Source organism: Cimex lectularius, unplaced genomic scaffold (assembly GCF_000648675.2).
Source record: "Cimex lectularius strain Harlan isolate CLEC.00 unplaced genomic scaffold, Clec_2.1 scaffold43, whole genome shotgun sequence".
NCBI classification, from domain to species: Eukaryota; Metazoa; Arthropoda; class Insecta; order Hemiptera; family Cimicidae; genus Cimex; species Cimex lectularius.
In genome coordinates this window covers 2002752-2030042 of record NW_019392661.1, presented here as the reverse complement: position 1 = coordinate 2030042, position 27291 = coordinate 2002752, and the positions used below count along the sequence as shown (strand labels likewise).

At 33.4% G+C, this 27291-nt stretch overlaps 1 protein-coding gene and 1 non-coding gene across 3 annotated transcripts in view; both read left to right on the top strand.

Annotated features, from left to right (window-relative positions):
* The window catches only part of LOC106662559 (calmodulin-A-like), a 212965-nt gene that overhangs the window by 14283 nt on the left and 171391 nt on the right, over positions 1-27291 (top strand). The window lies entirely within an intron of this gene.
* Trnay-aua lies at positions 18749-18821 on the top strand. The gene has a single exon. It is a non-coding gene; the product is annotated as a tRNA-Tyr (tRNA).

The following is a 27291-nucleotide window of genomic DNA, read 5'->3' as shown; positions in this document are numbered from 1 at the left end:
TTGCAAAGAAGGTTTTGTGGTAAGAAAATATGCAGTCGATTTGCAGTGAATGTTAACGAAATATTTATTTACTTATTATCAAGAAGACTGCTTTTTCATACAGCCATACATTGCTCAGAGACAGCCTCCGCGACGACCATGAGCAAATTCCTGAATACTTTTATGCCATATTACGTGAATTTATACGTAAAAGAGAAATAAAGATATGATTATTAATTATTATTATTATTATTATTATTATTATTATTATTATTATTATTATTATTATTAATTTTTAATTTTTAAGGGCGTTTTAACGGCTAAGGTCATTTCACGCCCTAACATCCAAACCTTCTATCTTAGGTTGCTATATCTCTTCTGAGTGCTATAAAGCTCTGACTCCAAACATTCACTCGAAATCTTATTTATCCTATTGCCATCCAAGCTTTAATTTTTCTTTTTAAAATTCTTAATTCGGAAGGCCAAATGCATACAAAATTCCCATTTTAAATTGCATAAAATTTAATAAATTTATAAAATTTATTTCTGTTTCTTTTTTTAATTAGAATTGTGAATTTTGTTCCATAATTTAAAAATTCCCCGTAGGCTTGTATGGCTAATAATAATAATAATAATGGAGTCAGACTAGCAACAGTCTCAGCATGAGTATTGGCTCATCCTTATCCTTTTATTCTTCCATTCAAATATGATACATAAACTAATTCTACATAACAATAATAAGAAACAAAACACAATAACATTTCTTTATCTTTATCTTCTTTTTTTTTGTTTTGGAGGGAGCTATTTTTCTTATTTAAATTGCGATTTTGGGCATTGCAGTTTATTCCCCCGCAATTTGTATTTTCTTCCATTTCATTTTTCCGCTCCGGCAGCCTCAAAAACCTCTGAAAGAAGAAATCTTGCACGCACAACTTTTATTCAAACATTAGCAGGCATTCAATGATATAACAATTTGGGAAAAGGCCTAAATCTCATTATAAATTCCAATAAATTTGAGAAAGCTGAAAAGTGCTCTTCGAAAGAAACACTGGGGACCCAGTAACTCCTGTAAATCACTCGAAAGGTTGAGCCTTTGCCTAAAGGGTTGTAAAGTGGGACAGTCGACCAAAATATGTTTTACTGTCAAAATGGTGCGTTCTCCACTTCGCGTACATCGAGGACAAGTTGGAAGGTTGTTGCCTATTAAAAGCCTATTATGGATTAGCCTGATATGACCTATTCGCAATCTAGAGAGAATCACAAGTTCTTTTCTCTCAAGTTCCTCAGTTGGCCACTTATGTACAACTGGCTTAATTTCTTTCATACTATCTCTACAGACATTCCATCTTGCCGCCCACTTTCGTTTGGTAGTGTTTTTAACATAACCGACTATATCATCTGGACGGAGAGGAAATTGATCTGTTCTTTGTGGATGGTTTGCAGCGTTTCTTGCCTGTTGATCAGCTTTTTCTAATTATTATTATTATTCAAAATAATAGTCAAGATCATCGGGGATGAGTATTGATTGTATTGATGTAAGAGACGGCGAGCCGGTCATGGTTCGCGAGGGATTTCTCAGGTCGCAGCACGCTCCAGTTCCGTGTTGAATTTAATTATGTCTAAAAATTTATAAATTTTATTTACGTAAAACGGATTAAAAATTATTAATTCAAAACTAATATTACTTTATTATTTAATAACATATTAAGTAACGTCGATGAATAAATATTGAAACGGTATGCCAGCTGTTCGCAACACCATTGGCTTTAATATAAAAATATGATAAACACTATAAGTTTAAAATGACGATAATCAATCAGAAAAAAAAAGTCTCTAAAACCAGGCCACCACTGAAGATAGTGAAAAACCGAAACGTGTCTGACATACTAAACTAGCGAGAATAGGCAGACAAAAAATATCTGAAACGAACAAACTACTAATTTATTTGCAGCATAGTTTATTTTTCTTCACCAGTAAAGTAATTTATAACATTCAGCAAATGATAAAAAGTTTGATTGTAAAGACAGAATTAAATTAAAATAAAATAAATTGTTCCTCAGACCGTTTAAGACATCAAATTTGCCTTTATAACAGTTCATTTTTTGTTTTCTTTATACTGGGATTTTATATTCTTGATACAAACATATAGTTAGTAGAAAAGACTTAGTTGTAGTTGATACTTAAAGTTTATGATGAATGAAGAGGAAAAAATAAAGTACGACGTATAATTTATTTCTCGTTATTATTTTTTTACAGGGGTTAGCAACAGCATATAAACCCTCAGGTGTTTTTGAAAAAAAAAACATTTGTAACCATGTCGGGTTCGAATGAAGGGTCGCTGGATTCGAACCCGGGACCTTCACGTTACAGTGATGAGCGCCGTGTCAACGCCTAAACCGTTGCGGCCGCCGACGCCCACTACTTTATTCTTAATTATGTTCACTATTCATCCTTTTTTTTAAACATGGTTAATTTTTGCACTTTTGTAGGTCTTTTTTATATATTTTTTTTTTCTTTCCAAAAGGTAGATTGGGGATGAGGCCAGGAAGACAGAAACAACATTTATTTTCTTGTCGAGCTTTCGGCAGAATATATCGGCTTCATCAGGACTCTGTATTAACAAATTAACATAAGTAAATTAAAAATTTTAATTTTAATTAATTTACTTTAAAAAAATAAAGCAGCAAAAAAATCAAATGAGCATCTGCTTTTTGAATTTACAATTTGGAATTAGTCCTGATGTTTATATTTTGATTTTATTATTAACTTTAATTGTTACTAATATTTTTAATATGAATATTTTTTTCGTTTTATTTTAAACAAGTTTGTAATGAAAAGTACATTTTTTAATTAAACTTCTGTATATCATATTATCTTTATTTTATATTTTCTGTTTAATATTTTTAAATTTTCGAAGAAAAATGTGGGTTTTATTCGTAAGGATAGTCCTGTACATAATGTCGGGGGTTTAAGGGCCGAGAAACAGACTTTTTCATAACTTTTTTAATTTAACTTAATTAACTTTAACTTTTTAATTTTTTTCTGTTCTTTTTGGCGTATTTTTTTAAACTGTGGCGTTTCAGCGTCTCGATTTGGTTCTGTCTCTCTACTTTCGTATCGATTTCCTGAATGATAACGTCTCGTTTGTAATTAAGGTGGTCAATACTCAAATAGAATCCATTTTACAAATATATATACAGACAAACGTGCGGTCCTAGGAGGATTTTCTGGTAGGGTTGGAAGTGATAACTGTCGTACTAGTAGATTATTGTATATGAAATTTTTTACAGCTGGTTTTGATAAACGGTTTGTACAAACGACCCACAAGTGACTAGTAGTCTTTTTAACAATTTATAACGTCGGTTTGTTTCTTGTCTTTTCAGTCTTGTGTGGGGATTCCAAATCGTTTATCCATGAAAAGTCCATGATAACGCACAAGGTCCATTAACTGGAGGACAGATTCTTTTATCTGCACGCTGTCGTTAGGTTTATTTTCATTCTTTACTTTGTGAACCATACTTTTAATTCCTTCAGGTGTTGTTGTATGTGCAATTCTAACCATTTAGTCGGAACATTATATTACCTTGGTAATTTTGAAACATTATTTTTAGTCTAAATAATTTTTATATATTTTACTAAAACTTTGAATTCCAAATTTATATTTGACACATCGTATATTTTAATATTGCTTTAAACGCTTTCAACATAAAACCTAATAATAAAAAAAATTAAATCATTCATTACTGCAGTGTGTTAACTTCTATTTTTTTATAGTCCAACTGACCTTATACAAGACTTTACTGCGACCACTTTGGACATACGGTGTGGAACTGTGGGGTTCCGTCAAACCATCCAATATCCAGCATATCCAGTCCTTCCAATCAAAAGTCCTCAGACAAATCGTCAAAGCTCCTTTTTACGTCTCTAACCTCGCTATCCACAAAGACCTCAACGTTCCTTTTGTCCATGAACTGATCCATTTCCGATTCCAAAAATTTCATACCAACCTATCGATCCATCCTAACCCTACCGCTAGAGCCCTCTCCACATATTCCCATCCCGAGAATCCACCACGTCGCCTAAAACGACGATGGCCCCGAGACCTCCTTGCCCCTTAATCTATTAAAATGAGTGCCATTACTGGCTGGCTTCTCATGGCATGCGTCCTCCGGGTGCAGCGCTGGCATCAGTGTTAGCGCTGTGACCGAGCGGTAAACAATATACATTGAGATCACATTTGTATTATGTACAAGTATGTATAGGCTACAAATAAATAAATTTAAAAAAAAAAGTGTCACGAACGGGATTCGAACCCACGACCTACGGCTAGATACGCCGCTACTCTACCATTTGAGGTATTGTTAATTCGATCCACTCGGCCACCAACTTCCCATCTCAACCCCACCTTTTGAATTTTTCCTCCTTTTTGCCATTTTTCAAAAAAGGAGGGAGTGGATCGAAGTCACGATAGCTGAAGTGGTAGAGTAGCGGCGTATGTTGCCGAAGGTCGTAGGTTCGAATCCCGCTCGTGACATTGACTTTTTTATCTCAACTAAAAACCTTAATTAATTGATTGGTATTAATTGGTCAAACGGACCATGAAAACTAATGATTTGAACAAAAAAATATAGTAAAACGAAAAACAGATCTATAAAATAAGTCGCCTAAAATTTACTATAAATATTTACTCCTCATTAAGTATTATTATTTATTTAAATTACATCTTTTATAACTTTTGAAACTGATAACTATACAACAATAAATATTTTCCTGTAATTTATGATATTATTGTCGCCTCATCAATTGTCGTGTAATGTGACTAAGAAGGAGGCTGACTTTGTTATCAGTTGGTTAGTTAGTTTTGCTCTGTGTTTGTATTGTTATTCCTAGTTTGCCCCATATCTGTGTTCTTGTTCCGAAATATTTCTTAAGCTGCCCTTACACGATCAATAATATACAATACAATATGATATTGACAATAATATTGATCATGTAAGGTGAAAAAAAGAGTACTGACGGTTGATATTGACGATATCCAGATTTTCTGATCTCAGGGCGTCAATATTTAAAAGTGCAGGGGATTTTGTCAATATTATTGAGCGTCTTGGAGTACATTCAATAATATTGTCAATACTCAGTGTTGCCGCGCTTTTGTAGGAAAAGAAGTAATCTTTGTGCTGAGTATTATGGATTATGCATTGACCTGATTCTATTCTGAAATTTTCTTCTTTGTATATGTTTTTGTATAGTGATATTTATAAGGAGTTCCCTATTTGTATTTTTGCTCTTGTTCAATTCTGTGTTTTTACCCTTTCAATACGTGTTGTTCCAGTTTTGAACTATCTCTGTGTTTTCTGTAAACATTTATCCGTTTGCTCCAATTTTGTTTTGTGTTGTTTTAAACTTGTATACTGTGTTATTGCTTCTCTATCTTAATTTTAATTTAGTACTATTTATATGTTAATTTGTCGTCGCGTCTAGACTTGTGTTCATCGGTCTAGTAGTGCTTTTGACCAAAAGCAGCGACACATTTGCTGGAGCCGGTTCCACGGAGGTCCGCTAGATGGAAATCCGTTTCTGTTTTCCGCCCTTGCACCATGATCAATATGACCCATTCATGCCCGCCTCCACCATTCATTGACTCCGGTGGGCGTCCTTTTTCGGGGATCCCGAGCCTTCCTGGAAGGTCCGCCCATTCATCCGGCTTTCCAGGATGCCGCGCATCCACGCCCCTTCGCTTTCCTGGTAATCATTAATGTAATTCTCGCTCATTTCAGCTAACAGGGAAGAGCCGGTGAGACTGTTGGAGCGTTTGATAACATTTCTAAACGGAAAATATGGAAATTGTTTTGAAAACACCTTAACTATAGACAAACTTACTCAACAATCAATTGTATCGACATAACAATATGAAATTGTAAAAAATTATCTATCAAAACTAACGATTTTACGTAAAACAATGTTATTATAAGTAATAATTTTTAATTTACTAAGGATTTACTATAAACAACACGACTCAAAACGATAATGAAAACAAGCTAATAAACAGAACACGTAGTACAATAATAATAATACATCGTCTTGTTTATTTGCTTGTCATTTTTACAATTAATAATGTCACATGCGTTAGTAAAACAGGAAAAAGGTTTCATCACGCACATTTCAACTCTTAAAACAAATCTGAAGAACTAATAATCCTTTTTATTATTGCATTCGACATTATTGATTTTAAGTAATAGTGTAAAAATTACAAGCTGAAGTAATAAACGGTTTAATTAATTTGCAGAGAATATTTATGTTTCATATAAGAGTACAGATCAACATTTATTCTCAGATGATATTAATGACAGTAATAAAATTTGCCTGGAAATTCATAATCACTTAATAAACAACTCGCTACTTATCACTTCGAGCTTTTTTTTCTTCGTTCATCGTCAACTACGGCAAACAATAATTAAATGGCTAAATTTACGGTTCATAGAAAAATACTTTATTCATAACTCTAATGTTTGTCATTGTTTATAGATAGGATCATTCATCTCGACAACCTTTAAAAATTTTTTTAAAGATTTGTCTGAATCTATTGTAAACAAATTTTTCATTGTTTTAGTATAGAAAACATTTTTCTACTACAATCCCACATCTTCATTGTTTTCATTCTCAAAGGTTTTAATTGAACAAGAAAAGAGATAATTTAAAAAATTATGTGAGGGTTAAGAAATATTTAACGAATAGATTTATTTACATCATAATATTGTTAACAGAATTACCTTAAAGGGAAAGTAAAATTTAGACTGTGGTTGTAATACTTCGGTTTTTCAGGCTAAAGATTTTCATATTCAGATGGCAGAATTTTCCTGTAAAAGGTTTTTAAATAAGTTAATTACTTGAAGGTCTTTTTCTCATTCTATTTTTCATAAACTTTTCAAGCTTCCAGACCTTTGAGAATTTTAAAATCTTTTGATAATTTGTTCTTAAATTGGCGTAAAATATACAAAGAGAATTTTCATCTGTTTGAATGAAAGAAAATGTTAATTTTTTGCAGTGCGCACTATGTTGATTAAGTCTTCTGGGAGATAAAGGTCTGTTTTTTTTAGGTCACTTTTGTTTTAATAATCAAAATACTTCTGTCACAGGGTAAACATACTGTGACCTAGGGCTAAATGTTTTAATTCACAAGTTCTCGAACTTGCCCAAAAAATGCCATAGTGACACCATTTTCCAATTTTTGTGTTGTCCAACGGGCGACTCATTATACTAATGTACATGGTTTGTAAGGTAACAACTTCCAGAAATTAAAGACAATGTAACACAAAATATATGAGGCGATTCAGAATATTAAACAAGTATTTGTAGTGCTTGACTATTGCCGAGCAAGTGTATTAATCATTTGTATAACCGCCTTTATTTATAAATAGCAAAAATTAGTACTCAATTTTTGTTCCCAGTCAAATAAAAACTGAGATATTATTATGGTCTGACAAAAGTAAAGCATCCAATTGCCAAGGTTTCGATCATTGTGCCACCATATATAATGACGATCATTTAGACAATTAACTAAATTAGGAAAATAATGTGTAAAAAAGATAATTCCAAATCGCTGGTAAACTGTCAGAAACACCAACTGTTGCAATCTTATCACTGAACTTTACTACATGGCCAGTACTCTAGCGTTCCTCTGCGTTTTCATTTTATACGTTAAAAAATAGAGATTTACATTGTTTTAAATTATTATTCATTCATTTGTTTAAAATATACTCAATTCAATATTTTCACTGCCGTGAATATTTCCAATTGGCACAGTTAGTTGGGTAAAACGCCGGGCGGCTTTGCAGGTTTAGCGTAATCTCCACCCCGTTAAAACAGCATGAAAACCTATTTTCAGGGAGATTTTCTTTTTAAAACCATATATACAGGTGATCATTTAAACATTTACCTAAATTTCGAAAATAATGAACAAGAAGACTGTTCCAAATAGCTGGAAAACTGTCAGAAACACCAACTGTCCAATCTTATCCTTGAATTGTACTTCATGGTCATTACACTAGCGATAATTCTAATTTTTCATTGCATATGCTAAAAAAATAGAGATTTACAATTTTTTTAAAATTATTATTCATTAATTTGATTAAAATATACGCAATTCAATATTTTCCCTGCCGTGAATATTTGTAATCGGCACAGTTAGTTGGGTAGAAACCCGCCTGACCGGGAGGCTTTGCAGGTTTAGCGTAATCTCCACCCCGTTAAAACAGCATGAAAACCTGTTTTCAGACATTTTTTTTAATAAATACAAAATAAAACCATATTTAAAGACGATCATTTAAACATTTAGCTAAATTTGGAAAATAATGTACAAGAAGACAGTTCCAATTAGCTGGAAAACTGTCAGAAACACCAACTCTTCCAATCTTATGTCTGAAATTTACTTCATGGCCAGTACTCTAGCGTTAATTCCTCTGCGGTTTCATTTTATACGTTAAAAAATAGAGATTTACAATTTTTTCAAAATTATTATTCATTAATTTGTTTAAAATATACGCAATTCAATATTTTCCCGTGAATATTTGTAATTGTCACAGTTAGTTGGGTAGAAACCCGACTGAAAAAAAAACTGCCGGGCGGCTTTGCAGGTTTAGCGTAATCTCCACCTCGTGAAAACAGCATGAAAACCTATTTTCAGAGAGATTTTCTTTTTAAAAAATAAAAATGAAACCATATATAAAGACGATCATTTAAACATTTAACTAAATTTGGAAAATAATGTACAAGAAGACAGTTCCAAATGGCTGGAAAACGGTCAGAAACGCCAACTGTTCCAATCTTATCCTTGAATTGTATTTCTTGGTCATTAATTCTAAAATCTAGCGTTAATTCTAATTTTTCATTGCATATGCTAAAAAATAGAGATTTACAATTTTTTAAAAATTATTATTCATTAATTTGATTAAAATATACGCAATTCAATATTTTCCCTGCCGTGAATATTTGTAATTGGCACAGTTGGTTGGGTAGAAACCCGCCTGACCGGGAGGCTTTGCAGGTTTAGCGTAATCTCCACCCCGTGAAAACAGCATGAAAACCCGTTTTCGGAGATTTTTTTTAATAAATACAAAATAAAACCATATTTAAAGACGATCGTTTAAACATTTAACTAAATTTGGAAAATAATATGTAAAAAATTAGAGCCAAATCGCTGGAAAATTTTCAGAAACACCAACTTTTCCAATCTTATCACTGAAATTTACTTCATGGCCAGTACAGTAGCGTTAAATCTCCTGCTTTTTCATTGTATATATTAAAAAATATAGAAATTTACAATTTTTTAAAAGTGTTATTCTTTAATTTGTTTAAAAGATTGTCAACTAAATATTTCATCTGCCTGAAAATATTTGTAATTGGCACAGTTAGGTTGGTAGAAACCCCTCCTGAATAAAAACCGCCAGGAGGCTTTACAGGTTTAGCGTAATCTCCACCCCGTGAAAGCAGCATGAAAACTCATTTTCAGACAGAAAATGTTTTTTTAAAGAAATTAAACAAATACCAAACGGCTTTAATTGTAAAAAGCTACTACAGCAAAAACTGCTTAGCAATTATTGATTTGATTTGTAAATTAATGCATTAAAATAATATCTCTCTATTAAGCCATGAGAAATTATAATGCTGAATACAATTTATTTATAAAACCGGTTGTGATACTGATAAATGAAAAGGCTTCAGCTATGAAGTTATACACGGAATTCTCCCGGAATGAGATAAAACGTGAGCTTGTGGAAATCTGCGCAGACAAGTTGACTTTGCGACCTTCACTGCATAATAGGGTGTGTTATCTCTCAAGGTAAGAGGGCTCAATATTTGTTCCCTTCTCTATATTGGCTTAGAACGCTTTCAAGTGTAAATGCGCCGGTTGTTGTGTTCCACCGACGGATAGTATTACCATGGAATTACTATCTAGCGAGATTCGGACGAAGAATATTATCACGTTGGACTCCATTAACTTTCTAAAATATTTTAATTAAAACAAATGCTCAAGTTGTTTGTCTTGTACGAAATGAGCCCCGAGAGGCTTTTGAACTACGTTAACGGCCTAAAAGTTTAAGAGAACTGAACTTTTAAATGGATTATCTTTACTGGATTTATCACCATTTAACCGTAGGGGCATGGCACTGATGAGGGGGTTTTGACTAATTTACCGTCATTAGTCATTATTGATCGTCAGCACTCTGCCCTTTCGTGTCTGTAGTACTTACCGCTACGGGAAATACAAAAAAATTAAGTTATCTAAAACATATCCCAAGATAAATATGTTATACCAAAATTAAAATGGAATCAATTACTTTTTGCAATTAGTTTTATCTGATGGAAAAAAACGTTGAATCATGAATTCCCACACCGATAATTGTCATTAATTGCAAATGCACAAAATAAATTAGGTTTTACAATAAATTGTCAGACATTTACTATGTTTACAATACATTAAACTTTTAATTTTACCACATATGTGATTTAAATTTACGCTATGAAACTGACAATTTGTTCATGGACGAAGAGAAAGCCCGCTAAAAGCTTGTAATAAAAAATTTAAAGGGGCCACGAATCATTAATAAAACGTTACCAGCCTGTTTCTTCTCTTTTTAAATAGAGATTAAACACCATTAGGATGGCGGTCGAAAAGTGGTGTTGAATTGTTTAAGACTTCTCTTGGCTATGTACCCAAGGATCTAACGATTCGAACTCTTTTTTTACATTTTTACTGCCTAAAAGATGGAACGTGGGGTTGATTTACGTCCGAGGCTTTCCACCTGAGCATCCTTTAAATTTTCAATTTTTCCAGCTTCCTTTTCGTCCGTAACTATGTTTAAAATTTAACGGGACCCATTTTCCCCCTTCATTCTACCATAAAGCAATTAAAGGGCCATTCATTGTTCATTTATTAACGACAACAGAAGGGAACGCTATTTCACGTTAATAACTTTTCCCAGTTGAAGAATGACTCTTCCAAATTCTTCATTAAGTCATTTTTGTCGGGCAACTCTTATCTCAAATCTCATTGATTAAACAGAAGATCATGTAGTTGTTTTTTATTTAGACCAATCCTAGGTCAGGTAAACTGACATACAGTTTACTTTACCAGAATCAGTTTGTTAAAATGAAACGAACTTTTGCCACTTAGCGTAAACGTTGGCTCTCTTAAGCCCTCTTGAAAGGAAATTCTTTACACAACTTTGACTCAACATGAAATTAAAATAAGCTTCAAAGCCTGAACGCTTCCTCAACGTGAAACAAACGTGGGACTCAGAGTCTCGACGCTGATCAAACATAAAATTCATTTGAATCTCAAAGTCTCAATGCTGACCCAAAAATAAATTGAGCATCAATTCAAAGCCTGTCTCAACATATTATAATAAAACAAGCCTCAAAGCTTAAACGCTTCCTTGCCGTGAAAATAAAATAAGTCTCTGAGCTGACTCAACATGAAAATGATTTGAGCCTCAAAATCTGCTCGACGAGAAAGTAAAATGAGACTGAAATTGAGACAAACTTGTGCCTCAGAGTCGGATAGTGAAAATAAATTGAGCTTCAAAACATAAATTAAATAAACCTCAAAGCCAGGACGCATAATCAACTTGAAGCGAACTTGTATCTCTGGGACTCAAAACTGAATCAATGAAAAATAAATTTAGCTTCAAATATTGTTCAACCTAAAAGAAAATGGGCCTGAAAGTTTCATCAACTTGAGATGAACTTCCGCCTCAGAATCTCAACGCTGTCTGAACGTTAAAATAAAATTACAATTAATTAAGGTTTTTAGTTGAGATAAAAAAGTCAATGGCACGAGCGGGATTCGAACCCACGATCTTCGGCTTGATACGCCGCTGCTCTACTTCTTGAGGTATCGTGACCTCGACCACTCGGACACCAACTTCCCATCTCAACCGCACCTTTTGAATTGTTCTTCCTTTTTGCCATTTTTCAAATGTCGTGTAATCGGATTGGATTCTCGACGACAAATGAAATGGCCACGGAGAGCTTTAGTGAAGTATACTTCATTTTAAATCATTAAATTCACTAATTTCGTGGTCCGCTTGGCAAATTAATAATTTACAATTAATTAAGGTTTTTTGAAAAATGGTAAAAAGGGGGGAAAATTCAAAATGTGCGGTTGAGATGGGAAGTTGGTGTCCGAGTGGTCGAGGTCACGATAGCTCAAGAAGTAGAGCAGCGGCGTATCAAGTCGAAGAACGTGGGTTCGAATCCCGCTCGTGCCATTCACTTTTTTATCTCAACTAAAAACCTTAATTAATTCTAATATATTAATTGGTCAAGCGGACCACGAAATTAGTGAAGTTAAAATAAAAGTGACTCAATTCTGACTCAACCTGAAAATGTATAGAACCTCAAAGTTTGTTCAATTTAAGGTGCACTTCCCCCTGCCACAGCGTAGGCCCTGCATTAAAATAAGACTCACACAGCCTTTACGCTGACTCACCGTAAAAATGAATTGAGCCTCAACGCGGAATCAAAGTGAAAATAAATTGTATAAAGTGCGATGGGCCGCGGTAGCCGAGTGGTTAAGGCTAGTACATCCCGCGGTCTTGAGTTCGATCCCAACCGTCGCTTCTGGAATTTTTTGTGACCCCTAAGGGGACCGGTGGCCGCAATTAAAAGAAATTGGCACGGCAATAATCAATGGAAGGGGCGGCATCAGATCTCATCGACCCGCAATTTGGTCCCAACCACCTTCAAAAATAAGTTTCTTCGATGGAAGACCACCGGTACAACGGGGGCTCAAATTCACACTCGTGTTTTGAGCCTCCAAAAATGGAGCCAGGGATAAAGCCAGGAACACACTTACCCGATACTACGCCAGGCGACGCTACACGACGCCTTGCCACGTTTTGGTGGGGTGTGCACATCTATCCGACGCAAGCACACGTCGCGTACAGTCCACAGCGTTTATCACAATAATCACTTTCACAATCGCAACGCATCTTTTGTTCTTAATGCACTATTAGTTAAATTGTTTATTGTTAGTTAAATTTCATGAGCACAACCATCTAATAAATTGTTTGTTAAACTTAATTGCTTTAAATAAAGTTACTCATAACCATCGTAATTAAACAATGTTCATAAAAACCTTTGCATTTTTGATCTCGTTTAATTTGGTTTACATTAAAATAACATGTGATTAATATAACGACAAAATTACATGTACTTAGTTTGAAATAAACTACAAAAAATATGAGTGTCCTGTTCTGATGCTACCCGACATTACAAAATGGTGTAATTTTACGAGCAAAACTATGAAATAAATTGTTAATTAAATTTTATGAGCAAAACCGTGTAATAAATTGTTCCAATTTTAGTATATGTACCGCCGAAGCGAGTACAATAAATTGTTAGTTAAATTCATTATATCAAAAAATCGTATTCCGGTGTTTTGATTAATTTTCTACTAAACCATTAAAATTAATTTTTTAAATAAAAACTAATTAATTTTTCATCACAGTTAATTTGGTTTATATTAAAATAAGTATGTTGTAATTAATATAACGACAATAATACATGTAGTTTGAATAAAAATATGAGTTTCCGGTTCTTTTGTCTTCGACTGTACTCGATGCGCCCCGACGAAAATCTGGTCAGTGGGGATCGCAGAGCGTCGGGTAGGTTAGCGTGGCATAGCATCGGGTAGATGTGCACGGGGGTAATGCAACCTTATGGAAAATCGGAGTTTGGATTTGCGTCGGGTAGCATCGGGTAGCGTCGCATGGCGTAGCATCGGGAAAGTGTGTTTCTGGCTTAAAGTACAAATAAGCTGTACAGCTGCAGTGCGCAGGAGAACTCCAGTCCCTGGTCCATTGTTTTAAAAAAAATTGAACCTACAGGGTATTTTTTAACGGGAAAATAATATGAGACACAAATACACGCCACTTGCTCAAAGTTGTGCTTTAGAGCATCAACTTAAACATAAATTGAGCCTCAAAATTTCAACGCGGACTCAACGTGAACATAAACTGAGCTTCCAAACCACAACAATAACACAACGTGAAACAAGGCCCTATTTTTATAGGGCCTACAGCATCAAAGGTTATTTAAATTGATGATATTGACTCTTGGAGCTTCAACCTATGCTCAACGTGAAACAAACTCGAACTTCAAACACATAAATATATTAATAATGAATGTCATTGCAATATTATTAAATTCTAACATTTTCTCCACAACGTAAATAAATACACAAAAACTCTTCAGCAGATCATTAATTATTACATGTGTTTGTGGTGTTTAGTGACCATTTGTTAATGATTGTTTTAATATATAAATTCAATCAAAGTATTTGTACTTAATAAAATTTTCTACCATTATATGAATTCATTTTTTTTCACATCCTACATGTATTTGAAAAATTTAATCAATGTTTATAAATCGTACGCCCTGAAGATGATCTCAATAAAGTTCGAAACGTTAGCACGATAAAGAAACAGTTTTTCTAAAACCTACGTCACACCAGACCGCATCTCACAATCTTCGAATAATCATTAATTATTACATAGATAATTAAATCACGAATAAGTAAAAATAAATAATGTTAACTGTCGTAACAATTTTTCTCAGCATTGAGCGTCACGGTCCCAAGTAATTTTTCACAATCGAATTTACAAAACCCCTCTGTCTCAAATTAGAAAAGCGTAACGGACAATGACATTTTGAAAGAATCATTTCTATGCCCTCAGCCTTGAAATAATTGGCAATTTATTTCCACTTAAAGAACACAAAGATGGGGCAATAATGATGGGGGAAAAATTAATTGGAATGACCCGTCGGCCGATTTCCAGGCAGAAAAGGCCAATCGAGCAAGAAAGAGCCGTACGACACGGGGAACAAAATCAATGTTGTTATGTCCAGTCCTTACTATGGTGATGCCCCAGTCCACGATGGGACGTCAACAAAAGAGTATCAAGGTGAGTTACAAGTGTCCGACGACCCGCACGCAATGCACCACTCCACGCCAATACCAATCTCAAGACCTTTTAACCACTTTACATGCAATATTTAACACATTGTAATGTATTTTGTCTGACTATCAATATTTAAAAAAAAATTCCATTGGCGAAAATGTCTGATTTGTTTTTAAATTATGTTAATAATTCTTTCATAATTCATGGCCATAAGAAATGTAGAATTATCAATATTTAAAAGCAAGGTTTTCAGTAAAACTATTTATGAATAGAAAAAGCAGTAAATTATGACGATTACTTCTAAAAATAAACTTTAAATATAACCTCACGTCTTGTTATAGTATTGAATGGTCGAAGGCTAAATATTCGTTTTTTATTCTTACACATGTTCGTAGCATGTATAAGTTATATGAGCATTTTTTAGACTGTTACATAAAACTTTACAACATCAAAGATTTCATTTTTTTCGTTAAAATTGAATTTACAGCTTAATAAATTATCAATATAAAACTGTAATAGTACAGATATTAGAGCAAAAAACATCAACATTTGACAAATAATAAACTCTAAATTATTCATGATTTGTAAATTAACTTAATGAAACATATGTACTTTCTTTCAATCACAAATTGAGGCTACGAATGTGAAATCACCAAGTTATTATTTTAGTGATACGAACAGTAAATCGAATACAGCTAGTCACTTATGCGTTCTTGCGAATGTGTCTTAGAAGACGAGAACAAATTTATGTAATAATTTACACAAATTTGTTAATTACATAATACATTCATCTGTACGTAACATAATTTTAAATATTATTTTTCTATTAGTGTTATTTATGTATTTCATGATTACTATTTTCAGTCGATCTGGTTTTTTACATAGGATAATAAAATAAGAATCGTTTTCTCCTTTTCTTTTTACTTTGTTAACTTAATGTTAAGTAATAATTTAATTAATATTTAATATTCCAAGCTCCAATTAGCCTTGAAAAGGGTAACGGAAGTACCCCCTCCCCAAAAATAAATATAAGAAATAAATTCACTAATTTCGTGGTCCGCTTGACCAATTAATGTATTATAATTAATTAAGGTTTTAGTTGAGATAAAAAAGTCAATGGCACGAGCGGGATTCGAACCCACGATCTTCGGCTTGATACGCCGCTGCTCTACCACTTGAGCTATCGTGACCTCGATTCACTCGGACACCAACTTGAAAAATGGCAAGAAGGAGGGAAAATTCAAAAAGGTGCGGTTGAGATGGGAAGTTGGTGTCCGAGTGGATCGAGGTCACGATACCTCAAGTGGTAGAGCAGCGGCGTATCAAGCCGAAGATCGTGGGTTCGAATCCCGCTCGTGCCATTGACTTTTTTATATCAACTGAAAACCTCAATTAATTATAATAATAAATAATATAAAACAAATAGGTTATGTTCAATAAATATCCCCATCCCACGATGAATTAAATAATACGCAGATAGAATTAAATGATATTAGGTATATACATAATTAACCAAAAGGAAAAGACATTTTGGCCAAGTTGATAGTAATTTTCTGTACTTCAAAAATCCAAGAATACGCATGTTTTGTATGTGTATGAGAATAAAAAATTCTAATTGTTACCCTATTTTCAATGGAAGATATGTTTTGATGATGATAACGTTAAACCACCTATCCATAAGAAACTTTACAAGGCTTTAAAACCCTAACCGTCATAAACTAGGCTTCATTAAATAAATCATTACTGAATATATAAAAAATAAAAGTAGTTTTTACTTTTATTACTCTTATTTATAATCAAATAAAATTCAAAAGTTGTAGGTATTAGCTTAAAGAAAAGTTGGTGTCCCAGTGGATCGAAGTCATGGTAGCTCAAGTTGTTAGAGCAGCAGCGTATTGAGCCGAAGGTCGTGAGTTCGAATCCCGCTCTTGGCACTGACTTTTTCGTTTTAACCAAAACCTTACATAAAAATATTAATTAATTAAAAGACGTAATTCGGTCATCAGACTTAATAGATTTAATAAAAGTGACAACCGAACGTTAAAAATAAAACGGCCAAAACTTGAGACATTCAGCTTTCAACAGTTTTAATATTGTTGAATATAAATAAAATCTCGGGGAGTTATGAGCTTTCAAGTTCGAAAATCATGCTAATCCAGCCTCAATTTTTTTTATTTTATCTTATAAAAATGGATAATTAACAACCCAAACAAATTGGAAATCGAAGTGACGATAACTCAAGTGGTTAGGGCACCGGCGTATTCAGCCGAAGGTCGTGGGTTCGAATCCCGCTCGTGACGTTGACTTTTGTATCTCAACCAATACCTTACATAAAGATTAATTAATTGAAAGAAGTAATTTGGTCAATGGACCACTAAATACCATGGATTTAAAGAAAAATAATAAACGAATTTTCCAACGGTTCTAATACACAGGAGTGATGGATTTTTAAGTGAAATAACAGATATCTTTAAAAAAATCATCCCTGCTGATTCAACCCAACAATATCGATTTTCTGTTTGTAGTAAGAATTCGTATTATAGATCCAACAGCTTTAAAGAGTGCTTAAAACCCACTGAATCCGAAATTTGAACAATGCATTTTTATCTACTTTACTGTAAAAGTATTTCGGCCTTTCTCTTTTTTATATATCATTTAATACGACGCTACATATTATTTTATTATATTAAACCTACAATACATGTACAAAAAGCCAACACATTCAAAAATTATTTTTTTCGAGTCCGTTGTATGGTAGTTTTCCGAAACATCACTCCTCTCGTTAAAGCATGGTCGGTGACCCACTTGCTAACCATCAATCAGTGATGACATGTCGGGGCTATCTCCGAGGGCCGAGCCATCATTTTTCCTAGCTTTCTTCACTCACTTTTCTTAGTAAAAATAAATAAACAAGTCTTTCTACTGAAAGTAGACACAAAAAAGTGACAGGACCGTGATTTCGTCCGTTGTATGAATTGTATTCTTTTTTGTTGTATTTATACATTTATTATTATATGTAAATCTAACCTTTGCTTGTTTTATACGTATTAAATTCGTAGTTAATGTCAGGCGTGAGAGAACGATTTTAATTTGTTCTTTTACTTTTTATTATTAATTTTATTTCTTTATACCTCATATTGACTCAGGTATTTCTAGGTTTAACATAAATTTGGGTTTTACGAATATTTCTGACATTAAATGCCTATACTTTGTGAGAATCATAGTTGAGTATTTTTCCTTGATATGGTACACTTGAGCTTACAAAAGTAACCTGGTCTAACTTATCTAACTTGTCCCGTGTAGGTTCTTGAATTATTTGGTATTTAAAATGGATCGAGTTCGAGCATTAGCATTAGAATCGATCCATCATGATGGATCATGTTTTCTTATGGAAACTACTGGTCTGTGCCATTGCCACACTTACTCGAAAATATTAACTTGCCTATTTTAAGATGGTGAGTTGCGGTCTGGTGTGACGCAGTTTTTAGAAAAACATTTTCTTTATCGTGCTAACGTTTCGATCTTTATTGAGATCATCTTCAGATCTCATAGTGTTTGTTTTCTGTGCAGGTGTGTCAATCTTGTATGTCGTGTTGAGAGTGCCAACTCACTTAGGAACTTTCAACACGACATACACGAATGACAGATCTACATAGAAAACAAACACTTTGAGCCCTGAAGATGATCTCAATAAAGATCGAAACAATTAATTAAGGTTTTTAGTTGAGATGAAAAAAAGTTAATGGAACGAGCGGGATTCGAACTCGTGGGATTGAGATAGGAAATTGATGTCCGAGTGGATCGAGGTCACGATAGCTCAAGTGGTAGAGCAGCGGCGTATAAAGCCGAAGATCGTGGGTTCGAATCCCGCTCGTGCCATTGACTTTTTTATCTCAACTAAAAATCTTAATTATAATATATTAATTGGTCAAGCGGACCACGAAATTAGTGAATTTAAAGATCGAAACGTTAATACGATAAAGAAAATGTTTTTCTAAAACCTATGACCGCATCTCACTATCTCCAAATAATCGTTGGCTAACGGTTACTAAACACCACACATTAATTTTTCTGTTCCGCTCGGAATAATGGTCAATCATTTATTCAAATTTTCACCAGACTGTGCATGCTAAGTTACAAACTCTCACTCACCTCCAGAGTGTTTTTAATGAAATTTATAATAAATGGAATATATAAATCTTTGGATAGTATTATTCGTCTAAAAGTAAGATTTGTAAATATTTCGAATATAAATAATATCGTTCAATTAATTAAGGTTTTTAGTTGAGATAAAAAAGGTCAGTGTCACGAGCGGGATTCGAACCCACGACCTTCGGCTAGATACGCCGCTACTCTACCAATTGAGCTATCGTGACTTGAAAAATTGCGAAAAGGAAGAAAAATTCAAAAGGTGGGGTTGAGATGGGAAGTTAGTGTCCGAGAGGATCGATGTCGCGACAGCTCAATTGGTAAAGTTGCGGCGTATCGAGCCGAAAGTCGTGGGTTCGAATCCTGTTCGTGACACTGACTTTTTTATCTCAACTAAAATCCTTAATTAGTTTAAATATATTAATTGGTCAAGCGAACCACGAAAACTAGTGAATATAAATAATGTTAGATTAATATAATATAATATATATAATAGACTTCACAAGTTCGGATATCTCTGTAATATGATTAATAATAAAGAATAAATAGAATCATTCAATTTTTATATTGCTTTATTCATTTTTCAAATATAACAGAATACAAGTTGATTTTTTCTTACAAATGAGAAAATATTGATTATGAAATTCGTCAAAATTTAAATAATATTATTATTATTAACAAATGCCTTGACGTCTCTTCTGACGTTTGAAAGGGAGACAAACAACTTTTAGACTTGTCCCCAAAGCCTTGATTGATGAAGCTTCACACTTTAATACTTCGGATAAGATCGGAAAGGTCCAAGCCATTAGTATCGACCCTTCGTTTATTTGCGTCTACATGGTCGGCTTCATTAATCGATACTGTAACACACGGAGGACTTGTGGATGGCCATTTTCAAAATTCAACTTACTGTGTTGATCCGAAAGAACTTTATGTTTCAGAAGAATAACGGACAATTCAGGAATCCAGTCATTTTCCTTAGTACGAAGAAAAAGAAACCGTCAAACTGGAAATTATCCACGGACTATCAAGCCTTTATCTTCCAAGTGATAGTAAACTAGGTCACCCGGGAAAGAGAAGTTCAAAGTAACTCTGTTTGTAAAATGGCATACCATAAATGTGTAACAGGTGCAGAAATTCTCAGAAATTATGGAGCGCCGAAGTATTCACGCTGCAGTATAAATTCGATACGTTTTCTTTTATGACCAGCAATGCATCAACAGACCACTGCAGATCCCATCTTAATTTTTCTCTTATTCTTAAGAGATTCCTTTTTTTCCCGCCCTCTCTCTTTCTTTGCACCTTTTCGCTGGTAATCCCATGAATTGAGAATGAGGCTATCCAATTCTACTCGTATATTTTTTCCGTCTTTTATTCTTGAGGCGAAACGATAAATGTGACGTATGTAAATTTAACACGACTTTTATAAACAAAAAGCTTGATTATACCGACAGGGAAATTTTAAAATTCTGCCAGAGTTTTGCAAATGTAAATTTCTTATACTACCACATAAAATAACAAGAATAGAAGTTGCAAATATCACATGACATTTAAAAACCCCTTTTAATATAAACAAACTCCTATTACATTAATATTTTTCCTAAAATTTTATATTGTGTACACCATTGTATAACTTCATATTAATATCTTTACGTATTTGTATAATCTACTATGCTTATAAATCCCAAGCTCTGAAGATGATCTGAATAAAGGTCGAAACGTTGGTACCATAAAGAAAATGTTTTCCTAACCTATAACACACCCGACCGCATTTCACGATCTTTAAATATTCAGTACTAGCAACATTTCGTCGTTTGTGTCATAATTAGTCATTATCATGTTTATTGATTTAGCGCACATTAAATGTACATCTTTAAAAATCTAACGTAATTGACGTGACTGTTGGTCAAATAAAAATTATAATCGAATTATTGGGTTAGAATGGATTTATATAAGCTCAAGTCTGCAAATGTACGTATATACACACACATGAACAGGCTTAGGCCTATCACCGCTCGAAGTTCTCAGGTAATTCCAGCTTTTCTAATTTACAATAAATTGCAGGGAGGCCTCGAGAATCACCCACCTCACGTGTTTGGAGCTCGTGTGTAGACCTCAGTCTGATCCACACAACCACATAGGGCTCTTGGTGTTAAACAGCTGGATCATTTCAGCTCCCAACGCATGCAGTTCCTACATCCAAACCCATTCACACTTTCTCTCATTCTTAAATACATTCTTTCCCATCTGCATACAATTCACGCAATTATGGTGGTGGAGTTGTCGATATTCCTCCATCACTCTTTACACATATTATGTAACTAATCTGATGGTCGACGGGGTCGTCAATATTGAGCCATCTACACCTTCACATCAATAAATACATTCACTCTCAACACACGCTAGGGACATGAAAATGTCATTACCATACACGATAAAACATTTTTTCCTCTAAAAGTTGCAACAAGGGACCCAGTTACTCTCTGCCGTGCTCAAGCACGATTTCTTGTTGAGTGGCAATCCTATTCGCTCTTGATATAAAACCAAAGATTGCATACTTCACTTAGGTAGTGAACATCGAACAACCTTTCTCCACATTCTGGAAAGATACGCATGCTTTTGCCCAGATGTAAGTGTCCGTGTGTCATCCTCACATGGCCTATTCTTAATCGGGTGAGGATGACCCTTCTTCTACCATTCAGGTACTCCGAGGGACAGGTATCTACAGTGCTCTTGATCCGTGAGGGCTTTTCTGCCGACCAGGCCCACCGACGCTGCCATCTTCTTGTAATAATATGTTTTTATTGCAGTTTTAGCGTCACAGGGCCGGATCGTGGTGATTAGGGTCCTTAGCCGATATAATATGATATAAATCGTCATATATAATATTATATAAATACATTCGAATTATGAGCTCGTTTTAGCCCAGATGGCGATTCTTGAACACTTAAAAAATGTTAATCTTTAAGGAGCGTATAGATGCTTTTTCGAATTTCCCCGAGGCGGACCCCAGCGACTAGATCCCTCAGCCCTATACTCCACTCAATTTATTTATAATTATAACCCAAGCGGGATACTTCCAAATGTAGAACAGTCATTCAAATTAAAGAAATACATATCATAATTATTATACATCATCAAACATTTATATATGTAATATTAGTTAATACTTTAGTTTATTCATTTTCTGTGTTCTAAAATTTTAGCCCTGAAAACGTCCAGGAACTCAGAAAAATATTGTCAACTAGGACAGTGTATTAAAAATTAAACGTAGTCGACATGAAAATATAAACGAGCCTAAAGCCAGAAACACACTTACCCGATGCTACGCCATGCGACGCTACCCGATGCTACCCTACGCAAATCCAAACTCATATTTTCCATAAGGTTGCATTACCCCAACAACCTGTAAAATAAATAGAAGAATTGAACTCTGGACAACTGCATGATGACTATACATAGGAACCCCTGACAGGTGCATGAAAATTACCATAATCAAACCCAATCTATCTGCAAGATAAATAGAACTGAAATATAGATATCTGCGTAGAAACTACAAAATTCAAACACATGACCTCTACACGGCAAATTAAAGAATTGGGCATAAGAAACCCAAAGACAATACAACATTCGAACACGAGGCATTGAGCGGCCTTTTAATATACCTGAGCTCAAGATACCTACATTTGATTTGAACACAAGAATTAGCATAGCAAATGAAAGAGTTGTGCTCGGAACACGATAAAACAAGTAATAGCAAAGACTAGTAAAGTATAATTAACTAATAAGCAAGACATTTTTTATATGCGTATGTTGGCTTGTAAATTTATAAATGATTGATTTATAAATGACATTAGATCAAATTCAACGATTATCAGTCTTAGTATTAGTTGAAAATTATATATTTATACCATTAATAAAAAAGAGTTTACAAACAATTTTATCCGAAGTACTTACTTTTCCATTCTGTACTGGCCAATAACTTAACTGTTTGTAAATATCCAGAACAGTATACGAATATTAAGCCGGTATAGACCTATAAAAGACGAATATAGAGAAAGGGTTTGACCGCCATCTTCTAAAAAAGACAACATCTATTAAATGATAAGGGACTGAATCCCGGCCAACTCTGCCGACCCAGATAGAGAACCCGGAGATGTTTTCCATATTCGTTTTTCTCCTCCCGACTCTTTCAATTTCAAAGCCTCCAGGGAAAAACATTAGCCCTGAACCGAGCTCCCGGGCGAGCTTCATCAACGCGTCCGGCCAGTTGGACTTTGACTTTTTAAATCTGGAATACAAAATGATGGATGTTTTAAGGTGACGGAAAATCAGAGCTTTCGCGCCGAATTTATGAACTTCCCTAGGACGAGGGTGGTTTTCTAGCAGTATTGATCCAATCTATGATATTTGTGAACACAATCCTCGCCTGACGACGAAATGCCTTTTTTTGTAAAATATACTAGATTTTTTTCAAATTGAAATGTTTATTATTGTATCATACAATTACTTAAACACTAACTTAGAGTACAATAAAAAAATAAATTTAGAAAAATTAACGCAAGTCCGTGTGCTCACACAAACTACCTATTTTGATGTTTTATGTGCAGGGTTTTAATTTTAATAAAAGCAACCAAGCTCACCTATTAAATTGAATGCATTTTCAGTCTTACGACTTTCTCATTTTGAACCGTAACCATTATTTCATGATCAAGTTATGATTAATAAAATATTACAATACATAATAAACAGTGAAGATGATGTAATTGTATGATGTGGACAATACAAGTATTAGAGGTCCAGTAATTTCTCAAAGAAGGTCAAAATTATGAACAATATATTGTCTTAATCTAAAAACAAAAAAATATAGCGTTTGGTTTACCAAATATTGTGGGGAGTAAGCTTGCTTAGCTCATATTAGAATTACTTATCATTTTAACAATAAATAATTTATAATGCATGCTGATGATAGTCATTGCAAATAAATAAATTATCAAATGTGCTTAAAATATATATAACAATTTAATAGCGATAAAAACAAACATTAAAGAAAACAACAAATATAGCATATCAACACCCAGAAATTAATCATTTTTTATTTTATTTAGCAATTATTTTTTCTTACTTTGATTGAATATAAAAAATATATTTTGTATTGTATAAATTCACTTTTCCACATCCTAAATGTATTTTTTAAATGTAAACAATGTTTGTTAATCCCAGGCTCTGAAGATGATCTCAATAAAGATCGAAACGTTGGCACGATAAAGAAAATATTTTTCTGAAACCTACATCACACCAGACCGCATTTCCCGATTTCTGAATAATTATTTTTTCATATCTATTAAATTGCATACAAATGTATTTATAAAAACTTACTTTTATAATTTCAATTTTCTGTATGTATCTCTATTTTTTATTATTTTCAAATTAATAAAATCTACATTATGGTTAACTATTAATCCATTTATCAAATTATCAAATGTGCCTAAAAATATATAAAAATTTAATAACCATAAAAACAAACATTAAAGTAAAAACAAATATAGCATATCAACACCTATAAATTAATACGTTTTATTTTATTTAGCAATTATTTTTCATATGTATTAAATTGCATCAATACAAATTTTTTTATAAAAACTTTCGTTTATCATTTCAATTTTTTGTGTGTATCTCATTTTTTTATTATTTTCAAATTAATAAAATCTACATTATGGTTAACTATTAATCCAGTTATCAAATTATCAAATGTGCTTAAAAATATATAAAAATTTAATAGGAATAAAAACAAACATTAACGTAAACAACAAATATAGAATATCAACACCCAGAAATAGGGGCGTCGGTGGCCGCAACGGTTTAGGCGTTGACACGGCGCATATCACTGTAAGGTAAAAGTCCTTGGTTCGAATCCAGCGGCCCTGCATTCGTACCCGACATGCTTACAAATGTGTTTCTTTCAAAAACACCGGCACTCCGAGGCTTAATATAACCTCTGCTGTTACAAAAAAAAAAGAAAGTAAACAACAAATATAGCATATCAACACCTAGAAATTATCGTAATTACTTTTTATTTTATTTAGCAATTATTTTTTATATATCTTTTAAATTGTATCAACACAAATTTATTTATAAAAATTTCCTTTTAATTCCAATTGTCTGTGTGTATCCCTATTTTTTTATTATTTCCAAATTAATAAAATCTACATTATGGTTAACTATTAACCCATTTATATTCACTGGCCTAATTGAACAAATTACTTCTTGCAATTAATTATTCTTTTATGTAAGGTCTTGGCTGAGATGAAGAAGTTAGACCAGCCGAAAGCCGTGTGTTCGAATCCCGCTCATGACAATAACTTTCTCATCTTAACCAGACCTTACAAAAAAAGAATAATTATGGTTAACATTTAGTTATTAGTTTTCATCAACGGTACCGTTTTCCTCTATGTAGGTTGTATCACTTGAACATTTCACAACATTTTACTTTTTGCATTAAGTCCATTTTTTTTCTTAACAATTGGTAAGTAAGTTGTTTTATTGTTAAAAATGTAATTGTACGTGTTTTGAATTATAACGGCCATAATCTTTTGATTATCGGGCTACTTAAATTAGCAATGCAAACCGCTTAATCGAATTTTTAAAAACTAGAATATCAAGATTCAGTGACGGTAATCTTTTTCGCACGATCATTGGAACTGCAGTTTTCCGTCCAAAAACCTATTAAAATTTTCACTTTTCTCCCCCTCAAGTAATAATCCCCATTGCTTAGTATTTATCACCTGGTTATTATAATAAAATTGTGACAAATTCCATTGGGGTTTCTGGGGTGATGAACCTGCGGTTTGGTCAATGTGTTCTGCCATGCTGACTTGTCAGGCGCGACTGAGTGATTTCAGTTCAGTCAAGTTCATTCCATCTACAAAATTATAAAACGGACTCGGCTAAACTGAAATTATACAAACAAGCCATAACGCGTCTGGCAAACAAACACAACGAGTATTATCAGACGAAAATGGTCGGAAACAACCCAAAAAACTAATCTAAGAATGATAGTTGACTTGAGTGTTGTGACATCTTCCTTGAGCGGGTATTCTTTCAATTCAACCATAATTCCTGTTTGTTTAATTTTAATCTTGTTCATCTGTAAATTTTGCATGCTAAATATTAAAGGATATTGATGAACTTGCCCTCGTGTTTTGAGTATTTCATTTTGGAACTGAATAACCTCGCTTTTGTGCCTTCTTGCGTTCTCTGCAAACAATCCGTTTGTAAACTAACCGTCTTCCTTGATTCGTTTCAGTTATAAGTTCTGCCAGTAAACAAGTTCCGATTTGCAAAGGGAGTCGAAGTTTCATTTTGAGAGGTACTGTAATAATAATCCATCAAACCGTACAATTTTAATCAAATTACTGGCATAACACCAAGTTGAGTCACTTAGAGTCAATTACATATTAAAACAAGTTTCAGCCGTGGAAAGTTATAGTAGCCGTTAAACTACCCTCTCTTGAAACATAGTTAATAGTGTTAAATTAATCAGGTAATTTACTTCCGAAATTGTCGACCTGGCGTACTTGAGTAAAGATAGAAAGAAAACGACGTGAATCCTTAAGCTACACAAAAACCGCAGTTTTTAGGACATCTCATTCAAAAAGCCATTCCGTTTGACCAAATATGCTCTGAGATTCGTGTGTTTTAGAGGCCCTTTGGCGTTCGCGGGAATGGATTGATCGGCCGCCGCTATAAATATTCATGAAAGACGGTTGAATATTCATTCGATAAAAATGTAGTTTATTCCTCCCTGGGATCAGAAAAGAAACTGTGTAAAATCAGAAAAAGATTACACACTGCATTAATCAGTAAAACAAATAATACTGATACTAATTGAAATAATTAACTTACTCTTCCTAAACTAACAAATAGAAACGCTTGAAATAAAAAATAACTATTACAATTACAAATTACTAAAATTTATAAACAACACAATAAAACAATAGTTTTTATCCTGTACAAGTTCAAAGCTTTCGTAAAGTCGTACATTAATATTGTAGTCTTCTTTAATGGCAATGCTGTTTGGAATCAAACAATACGCAACATGAAACACGTTTTTATTAAATTATTCCATATTTGCTTAGAGGTCACAATTTACCATATTAATTGATCCAATTAATTATTCTTTTTATCTAAGGTTTTTGGA